Source organism: Coturnix japonica, chromosome 2 (genome assembly GCF_054131305.1).
Source record: "Coturnix japonica strain WE chromosome 2, WE-NBRP24, whole genome shotgun sequence".
Taxonomy (NCBI): Eukaryota; Metazoa; Chordata; class Aves; order Galliformes; family Phasianidae; genus Coturnix; species Coturnix japonica.
The window spans coordinates 97,033,559-97,051,654 of NC_140664.1; the positions used below are offsets into that span (position 1 = coordinate 97,033,559).

The 18,096-nt window shown below is 40.6% G+C and overlaps 1 protein-coding gene across 14 annotated transcripts in view; it reads right to left on the reverse strand.

The window, feature by feature from the left end:
- The window catches only part of ELMO1 (engulfment and cell motility 1), a 274,013-nt gene that overhangs the window by 251,396 nt on the left and 4,521 nt on the right, over positions 1-18,096 (reverse strand). The window contains exon 3 of one of the 14 annotated variants that reach the window (XM_085538117.1): positions 16,201-16,273. The exons of the other annotated variants lie outside the window; for them this stretch is intronic. The gene's annotated coding sequence lies outside the window, so the exon portion shown is untranslated. The remainder of the gene's footprint in view (positions 1-16,200; positions 16,274-18,096) is intronic. 14 annotated transcript variants of the gene reach the window in all.

The window sequence follows — 18,096 nt, forward strand, 5'->3', positions numbered from 1 at the left end:
AAGAAAATAATGGAAGTGAAGTCAGATAAATGTTACTAATGTAGTTTTAATAATCTGCTTTTAAATTTTTATAGTAATTCACGTAAAATTTAAGTGCTTTTAATTTAATTTAATGTACTTCGACGAGGAAGTAAATAAAACAAAACCACTTAATTTCTGCTCTTGTATAGAAGCACAGTGTAATTTTAATTATCCCACTTCCAAAGAACGCCTTCATACAAACACGTGGAAAAATTACTCTGTCTTGTGACAAGGCCTCTGCATGCACTAAGGGTCACTTTTTCAGAGATGAACTATCTTATATGGAACATCACAGTTGGAGATCACTGATCATTTGCTTGTAGGAAAAGAGAAGTTTAAAATTCAGTCTTAACCAGACCTTTCAGTCTTACTGTCCCTCAAACCCAAAGGGAAGATTTCACATACATTTAATCTTTCATCAACTATTGTCAAGATATCAAGGGTTCGACTTTAGCTAACTTCATTTAATTTCAGGGAGATGTGCTCACTTCAGGTGATCGAAATGCTCCTCCTACAGAAACAGTATTCCAGACTTCCTTGTGCCTAGACAATGTCTAGCAGGAGGTTCTTGGAGGGCATTTAAAGAAGGCTGGTTCTTCTGTGTGCAAAGCTTCCTCACATGCATAAAACTGTGTGTGAAGCACTTCACCAAGATGAGTCAGCTGTATGAGATGACCACCAAGATGGCCTGCCTGTAGAAGAGCCAGCCACCAGTCTACAAACTCCTTTGTAAAACACTGAAAAACTCTGGCCTGTAGCCCCAAATATCTGGTAGTATACAACCTCAGCTGGAAATGTATTTCTTCCAACATTACCTTTCTACCCTGGAGCAGAAAAGACACAGAAATAGCTTTGTAGGTCAGGTCTTGCATGCACTCCACCAGCAACTAACCACTACAAGCCTATAAATTGACTTACAGTGAGACAGCATCACCCACAGGTGAAAGGAGACCTGAAACTAAGCAAAGAAGTTCTACCAGGCTTCATTGACATGGCAGACCACCCCTGCACATCCAATGGGAAATGGGTCAGCAGCCAAAGTTGAATGGGAAGGTAAGCAGACCCAGCTATGAAAGTGGTAGGAACTCATGAATGACAGCTTGGTATCATCATGAAATAAAAAACACATTCCTAATATTTTCAACTAATGAAAGTAAAACGCATACAAAATTAAAACAAGCTGCATAATTCATACAAGTCAGCATGCAAAAGTAAATGAGATCCTTCTACAGCCTGAAGCTTACTCTGCTAGCTTGTGCAGAAGACTATGAACAGTGATTTCACTGAGACTTTATTTTAAGTTAGTTAAATTAAGAACCCACCCTTTATCATAGTTAATTCAAGACTACAGATGAAACCAGAAATGCATCTCATCCCACTCCTATCAGCCACCTCCACATAAATTTTTTATATAGCAGAGATCTGCAATTTAGAACAGAACTCAATATTCTATTAAGCAACATCTCCAGTAAATCTCTCTTGCCTCATCATTGCTTTGCTGTTTACTTGATATGTCACACTAGGTGTCCCAAACATTAGGATATATCCTTTATGGTCAGCATCTGCTATCATAGATGTATTCAGTCACTTATTTGAAGTTACAGATCTACTTTAAATATCAACAAAATCATTTGTAGCAATATAGCTGACTTCTTGCTAGTTTCATTATCTAAATATTTTCTTCTGTTTACAAGTCCCAGAATTCCTGAGTATTTTAACACATACAAATAATCTGCTTTCCCACTAAATTCTTATGTTACTATAGAATTAAATGTCTCATAACTCAACATATCATAGAATAATAGAACGGTCAGGGTTGAAAACGACCTCAAAGATCACCTAGTTTAACCCTCCTGCTGTGGACAGGGTTACCAATCACTAGACCAGGCTGCCCAGAGCAACAACCAGCCTGGCCTTGAACGCCTCCAGGGATGGGGCATCCATCATATTTACAACATATTTATTCTCACAATATTTCCCTTAGATAGAAATACCAGACAGAATTAACTACCACATCAGCAAAAAGCTAGTAGCTAATCACATACACTAGAAGCATACAAAAAGCATAAAATACAGGAATAAGATCAGCATTTGAAAGGAACTGAGTTACAAGTTTACTCAAAGAGAAAGCAAGAAAACTCATGCTCTCCTGTGACACACAAGGCTGAATCTTGTTGCCCTCATGGGAATAACTTCGAGTTGGAAAGGTCAGAAAGACACAACTCCCCACAAAACATGATGCAAACATAATGGGAAGTGCATTCACTCCATGCCTATTAAATATAACCAGGAACTAACTCTGAGGTGAAATGAGGATAGAAATATGCAATTTAACTGAGCATATGCAAGGCAATAACCTAGAGAAATGGAATTTATTTTTTCAATCATAAATCTGGAATAACTGCATAAACTTTGGTGAAACAGAGATAAGATTCTCATACAGCTTATGGGATGTATGCAGAAAAACCTACACCAGATGCTGCCATGGCTGTTTGCTGCAGAGAACGAAGTATTTGTGAGTACTTCTGTCACATCAAGAGCACTTTTGAACCCCCATGAACTATTGTCCCCCCCGCAACAAGAAACTGCCCCACTTTCCCGATGCAGAGCTTTGAGATTAAACTTGGAGCACAGACACTGGCCATGCAGCCACTTGGATGTGGCTGTAGCATCCTGAGCCACCCATTCAGCATAGGCTGACCTTCCTTCCCATAGGCTTTTCACAGCAAGAGCTGACCCAGTCTGCCACAGAATAAGAGAGCAGACAGCAACAGCAAATCGATTAGAGAGCAGCAGAAATGCCATAACACTGCGTGGGAGATAAGGGCAGGGATATCAGGCAGCTCCCCAACAGCAGCTATCCTGAAGGGACCGAGTTTATCCACAATGAACAGATGGCTTCACAGTTTTAATGAGCTACCAAACGTAAGGTGCAGCACCATCCGAGCAGCATCGGACTATCTTTAACCTCAGTGGAATAACCAGTCTAGAAAAGCATGCATGGAGTAGGGAAAAAAAACCTACAACAACAAAAATAACAAAACAATGGAGCCATAATAAAATCCGTGTATGTGTCTGATTCAAAATACAGTTTTCACATGCCAGATTTCATTGTGTAAACTCCGCTTTGCAAAGCGAGAAGAAATATTAGGATAGATAACATAAAAGACAAGTATGTGATTTGTGTAAAAACTGATCCTTACATAGAAGTTATTATTACTTTATATTTGCTATTTCTTTTTAAGTAAAAAATTCTGTTTTCTTTAAGAAACAGATTAACTGACAAACGGGCAGAGGCAAGGTGCAGTGAGAGACCCCTGAGGAAGGATGAATACTTGGTTTTGCATTCAACTGCTTCCCGCTAGCACCTCTGAGCTGGAGTTCCAGCCGCAAGTTTGCTGCCACGTGGGCAAGTGTTTCAGAGCAGACTATTGGCAAGGCATCTCAGACACAGCAGTAGTGTAGAGAAAGCCAAAGGCAGCATGAGGATTAATTAAGTAGTCTGGAAAGAGCTGGAGACGCACCTGAAGAAGACAAGTGATGAAGGAATTTAGTACCTAGCTGTTTAGAGCAAACAGGGGGAAAAAAAGGTATGAGTAATTATTTCTTTAAAGGCATTTACTTCTCAAGCCTTTGGAGCATGTTCATTACTAGAGGTCAAATGTGTCATATCTTTTCATAAAAGTTTGTGAGTGTGCTAGCCAAGAGTTACTTTGGCAACGTAAAAGCACTGCTGTCACAGATGGGCTTCACACAAATGAGTTTTTGTTTCCTTAATTAGTGTCCTTTTCTCCTAAATTCTGAACCCATACAAGCCCTCAAATTTCTTCCCCTCCCTCTCCCGCCTCCCCCTCCCCCCCCCACACACACACTCTTCTCCTCACTTACAAATGTGAAACTAAATAGGACATTGTTTGTTTGTTTTCTTTGCTTGATAGGAGACTAGTTTTCCTCCAATTGGTGGTACTCCAAGTGAAAAGGACAGCAGATACACTTCTGGCAACTGTACAGGGTGTTGTATTTTTTTCCCCCCAATAAAACACTGCAGTGTGCCAGCATTCTGTGAGTAACCTCAGAAACTATATACTTTTTCTGACACATGACAGCAGAGTGTAGTTACTGAATAAATTAGACCCATATGAAAATGTGATTCATATGTAGTCTCAGGATTCCAAAAAATAAGGTGGCACATGGCTATCAAAGGCCATCCTACACACCAGCCTTCAAATGAAAATGCTGTCCCCAGCTCTTTTTGCAGCTCTTCTTCACTTAACAGTAACTGTGCAACAACTTCAAAAGCAACAGAATAACCCCTCTAGTCTAGTAAGGAAGTGTGAAGGTCCAGCATGAGGCTGACCTATCAGAACAGACACACTGGTTCCACCGCACTGTTACACAAGCAGAATGAGTTTGAGAAGTTCCAGATTGGCTTATTTATGAAAACAAACACAACAAGATACAAACAAGCATAAAGACCTCATATGGAAGCAACACTTTCACCACAAGACCAATTAACAACTGTTCCATTGCAAGTCTGGCTGCAGTACCAGAAGTCCGTTACACGTGCTCACATGACATAGATCACACTAAGGATGAGGATTTGCTAGCCATCCTCATTCAAGCAGTGGCATTGCCTGACTCAACACCCATGCTTTCAAGTGCCCTCAGTCCAGGTACGTAAAGGATCACTCTGATGAAGCGTTTTCATCCCGAGACCTCACACATGTGCTCCAAGCAAGTAGCTGTTGCTGGTATCATAAGCCAAACATACATGTGCCTCTGATTTTACACAAATTGATGTCACATCCAGTATGAGTGAACTTCAAGACATAATACGCTGCTCAGAGAGAAGTTTATTAGTAACAACCCTCACTTCTTCCCTCTTTTCCCCAGCGTGTCAGCAGTTAGAGGCCCAGCTTTATAGAATAGATTACTGCAGAAAGCTGGAAAGCTTGGCAGCAGAATGCAGATGGGAATAGGAAGCCAGACAATTGCAGGAGCCCTGGTCTGACTCAGCTGCTGAGTCACTTTTTCAGGTTGAGGATTAGGAAAAGGTTCTTTACCAGAGGTGTGGGATAGGCTCCTCAGGGCAGGGGTCATAGCCCCAAGCTGCCATAGTTTAAGAAGCGTTTGGACAACACACTCAGACACAGGCTTTGAATTTTGGGTGGTCCTGTGTGGAGCCAGGAGCTGGATTTAGTAATCCTTGTGGCTCCCTTCCAGCTCAGGATATTCTGTGACTTTGTGATTCCATTATCAGTGTGGCCACGCTGCTTTCCTTCTTGGTGCCATCATTCTTCTCCATCTCTGCACATCTTCTAGGCAGTGAGTACCTTTCATTATGTTTGGGAAGCAACAGCCTATAGGCTTCAATCATACCTTAGCAAAAGAAACAAGGGGCTGATTTTACTAGGATCTGCCATGCCAAGAATAAAGCCATCTTTTCAAATCAGTAATGAATACCTACATAGTTAAACTGTTCATATTCTTATATATACACATACAGCTGGAAGAGCGGCATGATGCTCTCATTCACAAGCTTGCTGTATCCTTATTTATACCCACAATCTCCCCTCAGGGTCTATTTAGGGACACAGTGCTCCCAGGGTTTTCAGTTACTGTTCTCCTCTTTCACTCCTCTCCCACTTCATTCCCTCCTCCAATGGAGCCCCTCAGTCACATGAGGCAAACTACTTGCAGTGCGACACAAGGAGCTGGTCCAAACCTCAAGTGAGCAGAAAAATCAGCTAAAGAAAAACAACTTATTTTTAACCTGGATCCCTTCCCTAGCTGAGCTTATTCCCAGCCAAACAGGTGTATGTACACACCTGAGGAAGAAGAGGAGCAAATGAGGCTGTGACTATTCCTAAAACAAATGAATGCACCCATTAGCAAGAAGGAATGTGTTGGGTTTTTTTTAATATTAATATTAGAGTAGGGGTTCTTGCAGTGGGAAGCTCTTCAAACATCATAAAATGGACTTAATACATATTCCTTATGTTTTTCACAGTTTCCTTTGCCAGTTTGGCTAATTATACGATATTTAAGTTTAAACATATGTTGCCTCCCTTGCAGTGAATCCTCTCCTCCTACATGATAAAGCAGTGAAGTCATCTCACTGACTTCAAGCCGAATCCTGCACCCTCTCACACAGGTGGGCATTTTTAGTTCATCTGCAAAGCCCAGCCCTGAGAGTGCAGCAATTCTTGTTGTTGCAATATGGCACCAGGAGTTCTCCCATCACAGGTATTATTCAGGTGCCATATAGTAAAGCACTGACACGACTTCTACCATACCATGCATCTTTAAAGCATAAAAGACAGTGCACATCTGCACTAATGGGAAAGGTGAAGCAGCAGACCAGAGTTTTACCCTCCTTCCTACTATACCATCAGCAATTCACTAGATTATATTTAAGATCTGTTTTCTGGTTTTAAAAACCCACAATGTACGAAAGAAGAGAATTCCAAATGGAAGGAAAGAAGCAGCAAAAAAGAGCACTTAGCCAAGAAAATAGGGGAAAAAGAAGTGTTCAGAACAAAAATCTTGCAGGCCGTTATGAACTGTCATGTACTGCCGACAGGAAAATCTTTGTTAGTGCATTCTGCATTATGAGTACCTTGAGCAAGAGAGGCAGCAGCATACACCATAATAGCACAGCATAGAATTTAAAGAGAAAAGACAGCAGCTGAAAATAATTGCATTAAATTAACATTAACCCACAAACCCAGAAGAGGCATATAATATACAGTACGGCTGCAGAAGCAGAAAGGCAATTAATATATGTAAAAGATGAATAATCCCACTCTTGGAACTATTGACTGGGATTCTGAATCCCAAAGGAACAAAGTTCACCTCAAACAGCATTCCCCAAGAGAGGAAGATAAAGCAGGAAAGGAAAGCATGGCCTAGTTAAAGATATCAGTAGGTAGGAACACAGACTGTAAAACAATGTGGTTCCCAGAAGACCAACATTTTTATGGTTTATACACACATTCCCTTCTCAAAAAGGACTTTGAAAATAAAACTGATTTTAAGAACTGCAAATGAAACAGACACGTGAGAATTTAAACACTTAGGGCAGGATAGACCAAGACCTCAGAGACTAGAGTAAAAACTGGAACAGACTGAAACACAGCCAGTAATGACAACTGCAATTCAATCTGTGGATGTACTTTACAACCTTCCCTGAGTCTTTATGCCATAGGGGCTTAGAAAAGTATAACCTAAAACCAAACTTCATAGAATAAAGAGACACGTGAAATATCAAGGAATTGTACTTCCCTCACTGGAAGATGGTATTTATGCTAACCTTAGGGAGGAGATGTAATTGTTAACAATAAATAAGATATTACATTCCAGCTCCATTCATTTCACCTAGGAACAGGTACCAGAATTAAGCAATGGTATTACTGGAAGAAAGGAACAACACAGCTCTCAAGTTCTTTCTCCCAGTACCAGCTAGAAAAGACAATCAGGTCTGGCTAAATGCTGGGCAAAAGGAAAAACTGAGGCACAGAATGAGGCCCGAGGAAAGCCAGGACAGAAATTACCATCCAGTCACATCTGGAAAAGGTGCGCCAGAACCAATGCCTGGCTAACTGCTTGCCATCCAAATCACATGGCTACTCCAGTTGGAGATGTGCAATAAATTCTAGGCTATGAACAAATCAGCATTTGATAACAATTAACATCCCATTTTCCTTAACCATCATGTTCAGGCAGGGATGCATTTATTTCCTTTTCACATCCCTGTAGGAAACAAAAAAAGTTATCACAGCTAAGGAAAAACTAAACAGCAAGGTGTTCATGTCATAAGGTAATTAAGTTCCTAAGTTCCAACAGAGACTTTATCAAGCCCATAAAAATAACTTGTAATTCATCTTTACCAGACAATAAAATGTTACTTTTTAGTTGAGCTCCCCAAACAAAGCAAGTTTTTATAACTCTTCATTTGTATTTGTCTACCATCTGGACAGCACTATCCCATATGGATACGCAGTAAGGTTTGTTCATGTTTCTGCTAATTCTTCTTCGTTAGCATTATCACTTCCAGTTCTACTCTTTCACTGTATGACCAGCACAGAACTGCCTGAAAGTGAAAAGAGCATTAATGAAAGCGTTGAAACTTATGTATAAAGTAAGTGCTCCCAAATAGTTTTATGTAAAAAGTGATTAAAATTGTAGAGAAGCCTGAAATCTTCCTTAACTTGAAGCCCCCCCTCTGACATCAAGACTTGGCAAACAGGAAAAATATATATGTATCTATCACATCCCACACATTTCAGAGTACAAGCCAGGTAAGCTATGAGATGGCAATCTGTTTTTAGCATGAGTTTTGTCTTTCAAGCATTGCATTTCATTTTCCTTAGAGAAGTGAGAGATTCCCTTTCTCATACGCCCATCTAACCAAGTACAGCAAACACCTTCAGTGCAAGAAGCAGGGCTAAGACAAACTGGCCCAAATCCCTGCTGTACATTTTCAGCTGTTTAACAAGGCTTGCAAGTGGAGTTTTTCCCCTTTGCAGCTTCTGCTCCTTCCTGTTTCCTACTTTCCTGAAACATGTCTGAACTTTGTATCTTTGGGAAGTTTATTGCTCTGCTATTGAATCAACCAACAGTTCAAAAGTTACTAGAGAGGGAAAGGAGAAAATAGAGACAAATCCCACACACAGAGGCAACACACACTGTAGCTGTTTCTAAACAGATCAAATTAAAAATGAGAGGGTAGGGGGATGACCCAGCTTCTGAAATGGAAGCACTTCTTGCTCTCCACACAGCACACTGCACCAGAAGCAGCATATAAAGATTTGGCTGATGGATGCTGGAAGCATCAAGTAACAGACAGCTATATCTGAGGCATTCATATGTGATTTCAGGTAACACTTCCATTTTGTTTCAAAAGATCACCTTCTAGTCTCAGAGAAATGCAGCATTTATTATCATACTCAGCATTTCTGAACTTTTTAAGTAAATAGAACAGTTCAGTCGGAAGTGATCTACAAAGATCACCAAGTCCAACTGCCTGGCCACATCAGGGGCTAAAACACACTTACAAGAGGATTGTACAAGTGTGTCTTGAGCACAGATAGGCACGAGGCATCTAACAACCCATCAGGAAACACATCCCAGTGTCTGACCACTGAACAGAAATGTACACAACACTTAAGTTGAGGCCACACCAAGGCTAAATACAGCAGGAAAATCACCTCTTTCAACTGCCTGGCTACGCTGCGAATACCCAAAGTTAAGCAATTCTGTGGCTGTTGCTGTTGTTACATTCCTTTCAACTATTTGCATAGCTGCTCTCACTGTGACCTCACTTTCTCAACTGCATAAATCCATACAGACTGAGGCCTGGAAATCAAAGGAGGGGTTTGAAAGGCTCATGTTGGTGGGGTGACAGTGTACTCTGGAGCAGCTTGGGCCCACTCCTGTGAAGGAACTACAGAGTTCTCAAGTTGCCACTATATGACTCAACTAGCCATACTGGGATGGGTGCTGTCCTCAATGGAAACCAGCTGTTGACATCAATAAGGGCCAGCACCAAGCACGGGGGGTAAAAATGAGAAGTAGGGGTACAGAGCCCCTACTAAGGTAAGCCTGAACACAGACAAGGTTTCATTTCTCTGGTTATCAGTTTCATGCCTTAAACAATAAAAGGCTTGACTAGATAAAAAACAAAACAAAACAAAACAACACAAGATATTGTTTGGGAAAGGAGTAATCAGCCTAAGTGGAACAACAGAAGGGTTACTTAAGATACTTGTTGTTCATCGTGGCTTAGTAACACCCAGTGAGTGCTAATGCACATCAGAGAGACAAGAAGGTTTGTGCTGCTGTGTCGGTGCCCACTGGTTAGTCACTGGGGAGTTCCTGCCTCACTGGTGGCCGTGAGCTGAGAAACCTGCACATGGTTGAAGGGCCGTGCCAGTAACTCTTTCAGTATTTAAAGGGTGGCACAGATCCTTCTGCAGGATCTGTGGTGATAGGACAAGGGGAAATGGGCTTAAACTAGAAGAGGGAAAATTTATATTTGATAAGGAAAAGGTCTTTTATAACGAGGGTGCTGAGGCACTGGAACAGGTTGCCCAGAGATGGCATGGAAACGTCATCCCTGAAGACATTTAAGGCCAGGCTGGACCAGGCTCTGAGCAACCTGACAGTGCTATGCACATCCCTGTTCACGGCAGAAGAGCTGAACTAAATGATCTTTAAAGATCCCTTCCAACCCTAGGGATTCTGATTCTAACCCCCCCACCCCAACACACACACACCACTCCTCCTTAGATAACAAGTCATACAAGCAAACATTTATTGCTCTTTCTCCACATTTAGCTTGCTTTCAGGGTGAAACTCATAAGCATGAAGCACGCCATTATATCAGTGTGGCCCCTCTTCAGGAACAAGCAAAGAACCCAGGTTCATCTAAAAATCAGCTCAATTCTCTGCTAAACAGTAACTCACTGCTCCTCCTCCAGACATAAAAAAAAAAAAAAAAAAAAAAAAAAAAAGATGTCTATATTATAATTACGCTGATCTTACTTACACAGATCACTACAGGCAGGTTGGTTTAAATTTTAAACTACATCTTTCTTTAGTGCAACTTCTGTGTTCCACCAGTAGCTTTATGAAGAACAATAAAAATGAATTCCCTTCTAACACTCTGGAGACCCACTCATTTCCATAGGGCTCACACAACTCAGACCACCCCGATATTATCACCCTTTTCTAAAGCAAGAATCAAAAGATAAAGAACTTAAAATTCTTCTCTCCATATACATACCTGTTGAAATTCATTCATTTTCATCTTTCAAGAAAGTACACTATGAGCCCCTCAAATACAAGAGATATTCAGCCCTTAAAACTAGATCCTCCAACAGATGCTTCAGAAACAAAACCCAGCAGCCAACACTTTCTGAGAGGTACAAGACCCATCCTACCAAGCTCCAAGAACCTCAAGCTAGGGACCCAGGAGCAGCCTGGCTGCACAATGTTCCACTTTATCATCAGACAGGCATTGTGGTTTCTGTAGCATAGTGAATTTCTGAAATGATAGCAAATAATCAACTGGAGGGATAATGTAATAGCTATACAAAATGCTCAGGGCCGAAGGTCAGTAACATGAGATGAAAACCATCAATACAACAGACTTCCGAGGCTCCAACCACAATTCCTATTACATTTGCAGGAATTCAACCTTCCACCTACAGTTTTAATAGCTAATTTTTAAACACTATAACCATTAAAAGATTCTATTGCCCTACTCTGCTATCATACTCTGCTTGCACAATGCACATGTGTCCATGGATATAAAAGCCAAATGTTTAGTTTTAAAGAATGCATCTTGAATGTAAATTACCCTCTCTGTCCCTTGCATAGTAACAATCTTTATAGCAAAACTTCCCAAGCTGTTTAGAAAATAGCTATTGTCAGAAGCATAACTGCATAGATGGGTACTTTCCACTCAGCTAATCTGACCCACGCGTCCGTATCCACACCATTCTGCTAATAACAAGACTTAGTACTAATTGTACCTATCCCCTCAATTGTTACTGATTTCTTTAATTCCTCCATGAGATTAGATTTGGCTGAAGGACAGGCCACGTAAAGGAAAAAGCATATTTGGATATTTTAATGGCCTGCATCAACTTCTCATAAGAGTCAAGGAAGGCATCCTCCCTCCCCTGAACTCGTATATTCATTTAACACTTCAGTGCTGAAGTGTGAATGCACAGCCTGATTTCCTGCACAGTGAGGTATACACCACTCACAACTGAAAAGCCAACATTTACTACACTGCGCATCTGAGATAATTCTTCCTTCCTCCTCTAAAGGCCAAGCTTAAATCACCCACTGGACTGAATGGGTTTTTCCTCAGAAGGAACTGAGTCATGCCAACAACTAAAGATTATCCAGTTAGCATTTTTATTAGAAAAATTATGGTCCAATACTACCGGCTTTCATCATACAGGCCCAACACGACCTCCTGAACAGCTTTCTCTATAAAGTTAGCAAGTTGATCTTCTGCAAATTATTTAAAGTTTAGATATCCAGACATGAAATCACTACAAAAACAAACCAGAAAATTATGGAAAGCGGAAAGAACATTTTTTTCAATTAAATCACATTGCAATTTTGTTATTTTTGCTTGTAGGCAACCTTTAGTAACACACAGAGAACACTGACCACGAAATAGTGCAGTTGCCCGCAAGGTTGCAGGAAAGAACAGCTCCTTCTCAGTAAGGACCAAGCCAATGGTGCCTGCCCCTTGCAAGTTCAAACAGTTCTAGAAGGTCCCTTGGTATGCTCCTTCAAGAGGCTGATCTACCAGGGGTTCATTAACACCTTAACCAACTTCAGTCACTAGAAGAGATTCAGAATTTTTACTTATACTTAACACAGAGATTTAATCAGTACAAACTGTGGATGTTTTAACCTAAATAAGCTGCCCATACCTTCCACCAGGCTCTTCTAATTTCTCTCAGCAGGCTGAGCAGACAAGATCTTCAACCTATTATTTTCAGATACAAGTAGAAGCAAACTGCTTAGTTAGGCCAAACCAGCTCACTGAGGCACCACAGCTACAGAACTAACTTCACAGTCTGGAAAGCAACAGAAGAATTCCTGCTGCAGGTGCACACCACCCATGGTTTCCCTGGAAAAAGCAAATTACCCTCTTTAATTCAGTAAAGAGCTTGCAAATATATCCCCCAGTGTCTAGATTCTACCTATTATCTCTCCTTGAATATTTAATTGAACTTAGTTAAAAAGTCTGCAGTTTCCTAACTGATTCAGGCTATCAGCAGAGAACACGCCCATGTCTTGTTCCCAGTTAACTTCCCCATGAAATTGACAAGGATTCAGAAGCCATGCTGACCTCATTAGATGTATCTGTTGCCTTTAATGACTATTATTGATTATAGATCTTGCCACAGCTCTCATAAGCTAATAGAATTGCAACTGTTTATCCTTTTTCAATGGTAATATTTTTGTCAAAACAACACATCCATATTAAATTTTTTAAACAACACTTTTCTCCCAAGAATTATCTTCAAAGTTATGTCTTCTGTCTCATTCAGTATGCATATGAAACAGCAACAAGCATGGATGAGAGTGCTTGGAACAATTTCCTTTCCCTTTGGCTAATACTAATAATGCAGTTAATTATAATTCTGTATTGTGGATATTAAACCTGTATCAGAATGCGCTGGACATGACCAGGCTGCAAGCGCCACCTGAATTCAGGCCAGGGACATCAACAGTCTGAAAACTGCTCTGATTTGGTCTTCACATTTCTAAAGAGGATTGAACCTGTTTCCTAAATTACACCAAATGACTTGCCTGGGAGGTTACCTCCCTTTTCAATCCACACGGCCACAGCTGGAGCCCCTTTGTTACAGACAGGACATTCTCTCAAGGGGGCCCTCCTCTGAATTTCAATAGATCAAGAAAGAAAAGCCTCAAGACAGGAAAGCAAGGCTTATCCCCTTAGGCAAGCTTATGGGGACCAGTGAACACAGCCAGAACAATTAGTTGGAAACAAAGGATCTGCAGGCTGATTTAGGTCCGATTTTCTAGTCTAGTTTGGTGTTCTCTATTTACCCATGAAGGTGATGGAAGCTTGACTGTTGCCCTCCCCTTTAACTTCTCTGTTTTGTTATCATACATGCAACTACAGAAAAACAGCCCATAGGCTAACACAAGGGCTTTTTCCAACCTTTGAATGCTGTTAATTACAGATTAAATTAGTAAATTAATTCATAGTCAAAAAGCCACACTATTTCTAGAGTGAGATGTTTATAAAATCATTACATTTGGAACAGAAAAAAAATATCCTAAAACACATCATTTTAATTAGAATTCATGCACTACCACCACTGAACTGTGGAGGCTTTGATCCCTCTGGCGTATGGACCAGGAAACCAATTTACTATTCCAATGCAAACAGCCCTGGACCATTTCATTTGTGTGTTTGTTTTAAAATAGAACTTGAACTTCCAACTTGGATTTAAAATTATGCAGATTATTTTCTCTTCTTTCTCCACACAAATCCCCTTTACCATAATATGTTTTCTGACTCATTCACAGCTGCAGGGAATGGAATCTTCAGAACCTCTGCCTTCAAGAACACCATCCCAACACTGCATAGAGCATAAAAACAAACACATGCACTTCCAACAAGCTATCTTCCTATGGTAGCAGAAGAAAAAAAATGCTGACTTCCAGGAAATAAAAGCCCAGGGCACTGTGTGTAATAAAAATGTATCATATAGTCATGTTTGTGTTACTTCCTAAAGGATAACCAAGACGTGTAGAGCGATATTGCACACAGTATTTTATGCGGAGGCAGAAGATTCAGTAAGTGAGGTCCAACTACATCAAACAAAAAAGGAAGAACAGACAGATGTGCTCAGACCAGCACAGAGCAGAAGATATAATTTATCCCTTTCCAAATATTATATGCTGCTTCCCACAAATGCAATTCTGTAAAAAAAATTCACTTGAACTACAAAATATGAAAATTAGTCTTTTCAAAAAGACCGCACAAAAAGGTCTGACCTACTTCTAACACAAGCTGCAATTTTAAACAAACCACCATGGTATTTTTTTCTTCAAGATGTAGGCTGTTTTTCTTATACCATTCCTCCATCTCTGGACCTGGCATCAGCTGTCAAATCATTAATTGCCTGCCACAGATATGGTTAAAATTGCATGAGGTGGTCCATAGTGGGAAAGAGCTTACATTTTCTCTCAGCTTTGTAAGGTTTTTGGTTGGTTGGATCTTTCTTCCCCTTTTACAAACCTCTCCTCAGTAGTTAAGAACCACCATCAAATGCTCAGTTTCACACTGACCAATGAAAGCTCTCGTTTGTTCCAATTTTCCACTTCTTTCCCCCACCAGGAAAAGATTAAATGCAACTAGAAAGTTGCTTTCAAACCTATAGGATAAGAGATTATGGACCTACATAACAGAGAGATCAGACTTAGACACCACAACTAAAACTGAACTTAAGTGAGTTTGGTTATCAGAAGGGACATCAGAGCATATGCAAAGAGGGAGGTGGGGTGAAAAGGTTTGATACCAGGAACGCACTTGAACCACAGGGGGTACGGCCTCAACAGCTGAGTGCCCTGGTGCTTGAAGGAAGGGGGAAAAAGAAGCATAAAAACTTGAAGGGAGGGTGAAAAAAACACCCCAAAAAACTAGTACTCCAGCATTTTAAAACCCCAGCAACCAAATGGAACATCCTTTCCAGAATGTAAAGACCAGCACTTATGTTTGGGGAAGGCTTTTTTTTTTTTTTTTTTTTTTTTTAAAGTTGGTTTGGCTCAGAATTAGTGAAAGAGTTTGTCCAATAGTCCATGCACTGAGCCAGCATTTATCAGGTTTCAATTTCCAGCTGAAGCCACAACTGTTGCTATGAAAACTAATGTGCAATTGTATTCCAGAAAGCAAAGAAATGAAAAAGACTGTACTGGAATGCAACAAATATATGCATTGGCACCAACGGTAAAAAATGCATTATAACCAACCTGTGTCATAAGCATATTTCTCTCTTTATTATTAGGGAGGAAATGTGCAAGTCAAGTGTATTGTCTGGCCAGAGGGTATTATGTGAATGTTTATAAATTCCTCATGGCTCAACCTCAACAGATTACTCTGTTTGTTAAAATACGAAGCAGCATTTGAAAGTCTCCCCCACCACTGTCACTCCAGTGAGAGACAACAGCCTGTCCAGCAGATTGCCAGTCTAGCCAGACAAAAGCATCTAAGCCAAGACTCACACAGCTCTAACACCTCTTCTGGACACTTCAACACAACGTCTGTATGTTGGCTGAAGAGGAAGGCAACAGGTAAGTCTTATTTTGACTGACCACAAATTCAAGTGCCAAAATTCATGCATGCACTAAGAATATACAGTTAGTTAAGATAGTTCTATACCCATGGAAGAGAATACCAAACCATCCACATTTTGTAGCTCACTGAAAAGCAAGCTCTTTTTCCAGTCACTCCAAAACACAGCAAAAATTCTTTCAACTAGATCATGTAAAAAACAAACAAAAGCCCACAGCCATTTTCCTACTTTCAGAATATTTAGGCATCTTCTGTTACCCCTTAAATGGGGTCTAGGAGAGGTGCAGCCCCTCCTGGTCACACAGCTGAACTGCCTTCACCTGTGCTCCCATGGCTGACTCACTGCTTGCCTCAGGTGGTCAATCAGAGGTTCAGACCATGATTCAGCAGTTCCTATGCATACACAGAAGGTAGAATCAACATCAGAAGAAACTGATACATTCAGCAAATAAGTACAAAAAACATACATTTTATTTATAGCATGAGTACTGCCACAGGAGAAAAAAGCTACATGCTCAACTTCACAGAATGGACTCAATTTTTGGTAAGTTTCTAATAGAATAAGTTAGGAGCCCTGGCTCTTTTTTACCATCAAGCTGACTACAAGCAGTAAGAAAAACACCTTTTAACAGCATGAAGCATCTAGACCCAGGAACCATACCTAAAATGTCAGCTGAAGAAGGAAGGCTGAAAAGCTGACAGCATTCATTATTTGTGCCTGCTGACATATGCTGAGTATCCCTCCTTTTGTCTAATGTCAAAATGTTGAATGTGCTTGATCTACAAGTTGTCAGCTTCATACATTAAGGAAAAAAGGTCCATATGGACTATTTTGTTCATACTCACAGAGGCTCTGTTTTGCAAAAAGCTCTCAGAGATTAGAGTAGCTTCAAGCAAGCATTTCCTGCTCTGTTAAAGAATGGAAGTTTAAAATCATCGCATCTCTAGAATCTGAAGTTCTCTTGGAAGAGTGACCCATTCTCCCTTTCAGTTAGAGAAACTACAGCAAAGAAAAGAAAAAAGCTGGATTTCATCATACTAGTAATCATGTTGCTACTAAGAAATTACTCAGTTACTGATAACACTTTATTTCAGACAACTTTACACTTCTTATGCCTCCATAAATTAGGACTACACAATAAATACTTTGAGCTCTGAACATAGGAGGTGACAGACACTGCAGTCCACAGTTTTCTTGCAAATCTTGAGTTAGATGGAAAAAGCTAAGGGAAGTCTGGGAAAGAATTTAAGGACAGACCAGCATTAGAGAAACAAGCAAACAGGGATAGATAAATAAATAAATATGTAAATAAATATGTCAAAGATGCTAGAATAAAGAATCACAATAGGCATGGGAAATCTGCAATAAGAAGTGATAGGGAGAAATATTAATAGATCAAACAAAACCAGAAGGAAAGCAGAAACAAAAGTCCAAAAAACATGTATGATAAGGGCACAGCTGTAACAGATCTGTTTGGGAACATTTTTTCCCCTCCCTCTAAGCCGCTTTACTGAAGATGCCGTTTCACAAACACTTCAAATAAACCTTGCTCAACCTGAAAGGCGCAATCTCTCCCCTAAGCACTCACACTGCTGGTTCCCACACCTCCCTTGTGCTGGCACCTGTGGAGCTTTGCAGCTCTATCTTCACTGCAAATGGGGCACAGCAGCAACAGCAGTAAGCAAAGCAGGCCTACGTCCTACAAAGCAGTAAGAGTGGGTTACTTGCCATGTTTGCATTAGGTCTTCAAGCAGTATACTCAGCTTACTAAGGAACTCCAAAGGCTGCTCACTAGAAACGTAGTAAAGGGAGCTCACTTGCACACAAGCTACAACACCTTTCTAGGGGTACCTCTAACAGTCACAGCTTCAGCCACTTCACAAAGTGGTTTATTCCTGAACAGAGGAACAGCTTGTCCAGTCCTAATGCTCTCCACAGCCAACATCCCCTTCCAGCAGCCCTTGGAAACAGCTTCAGCATGGTCAAACCCGAAGTCTCACAATGGAAAACCACATGAGGAGAAATACACTGATGCATTTCCAACAGTTTGCAAACAAGTGCCACGTGCTCACCTTGCTCATAACCACAAGCACATCCTCTACAATCCAAATTACTCAGCAGCTGGAAACACAAGTGATTTACTGATGGGTGTTACCTACATGGCACCAGGCTGAGATCAGGCTACCAGCGGAGCTTCCCTCTATCAGGGGTAAAT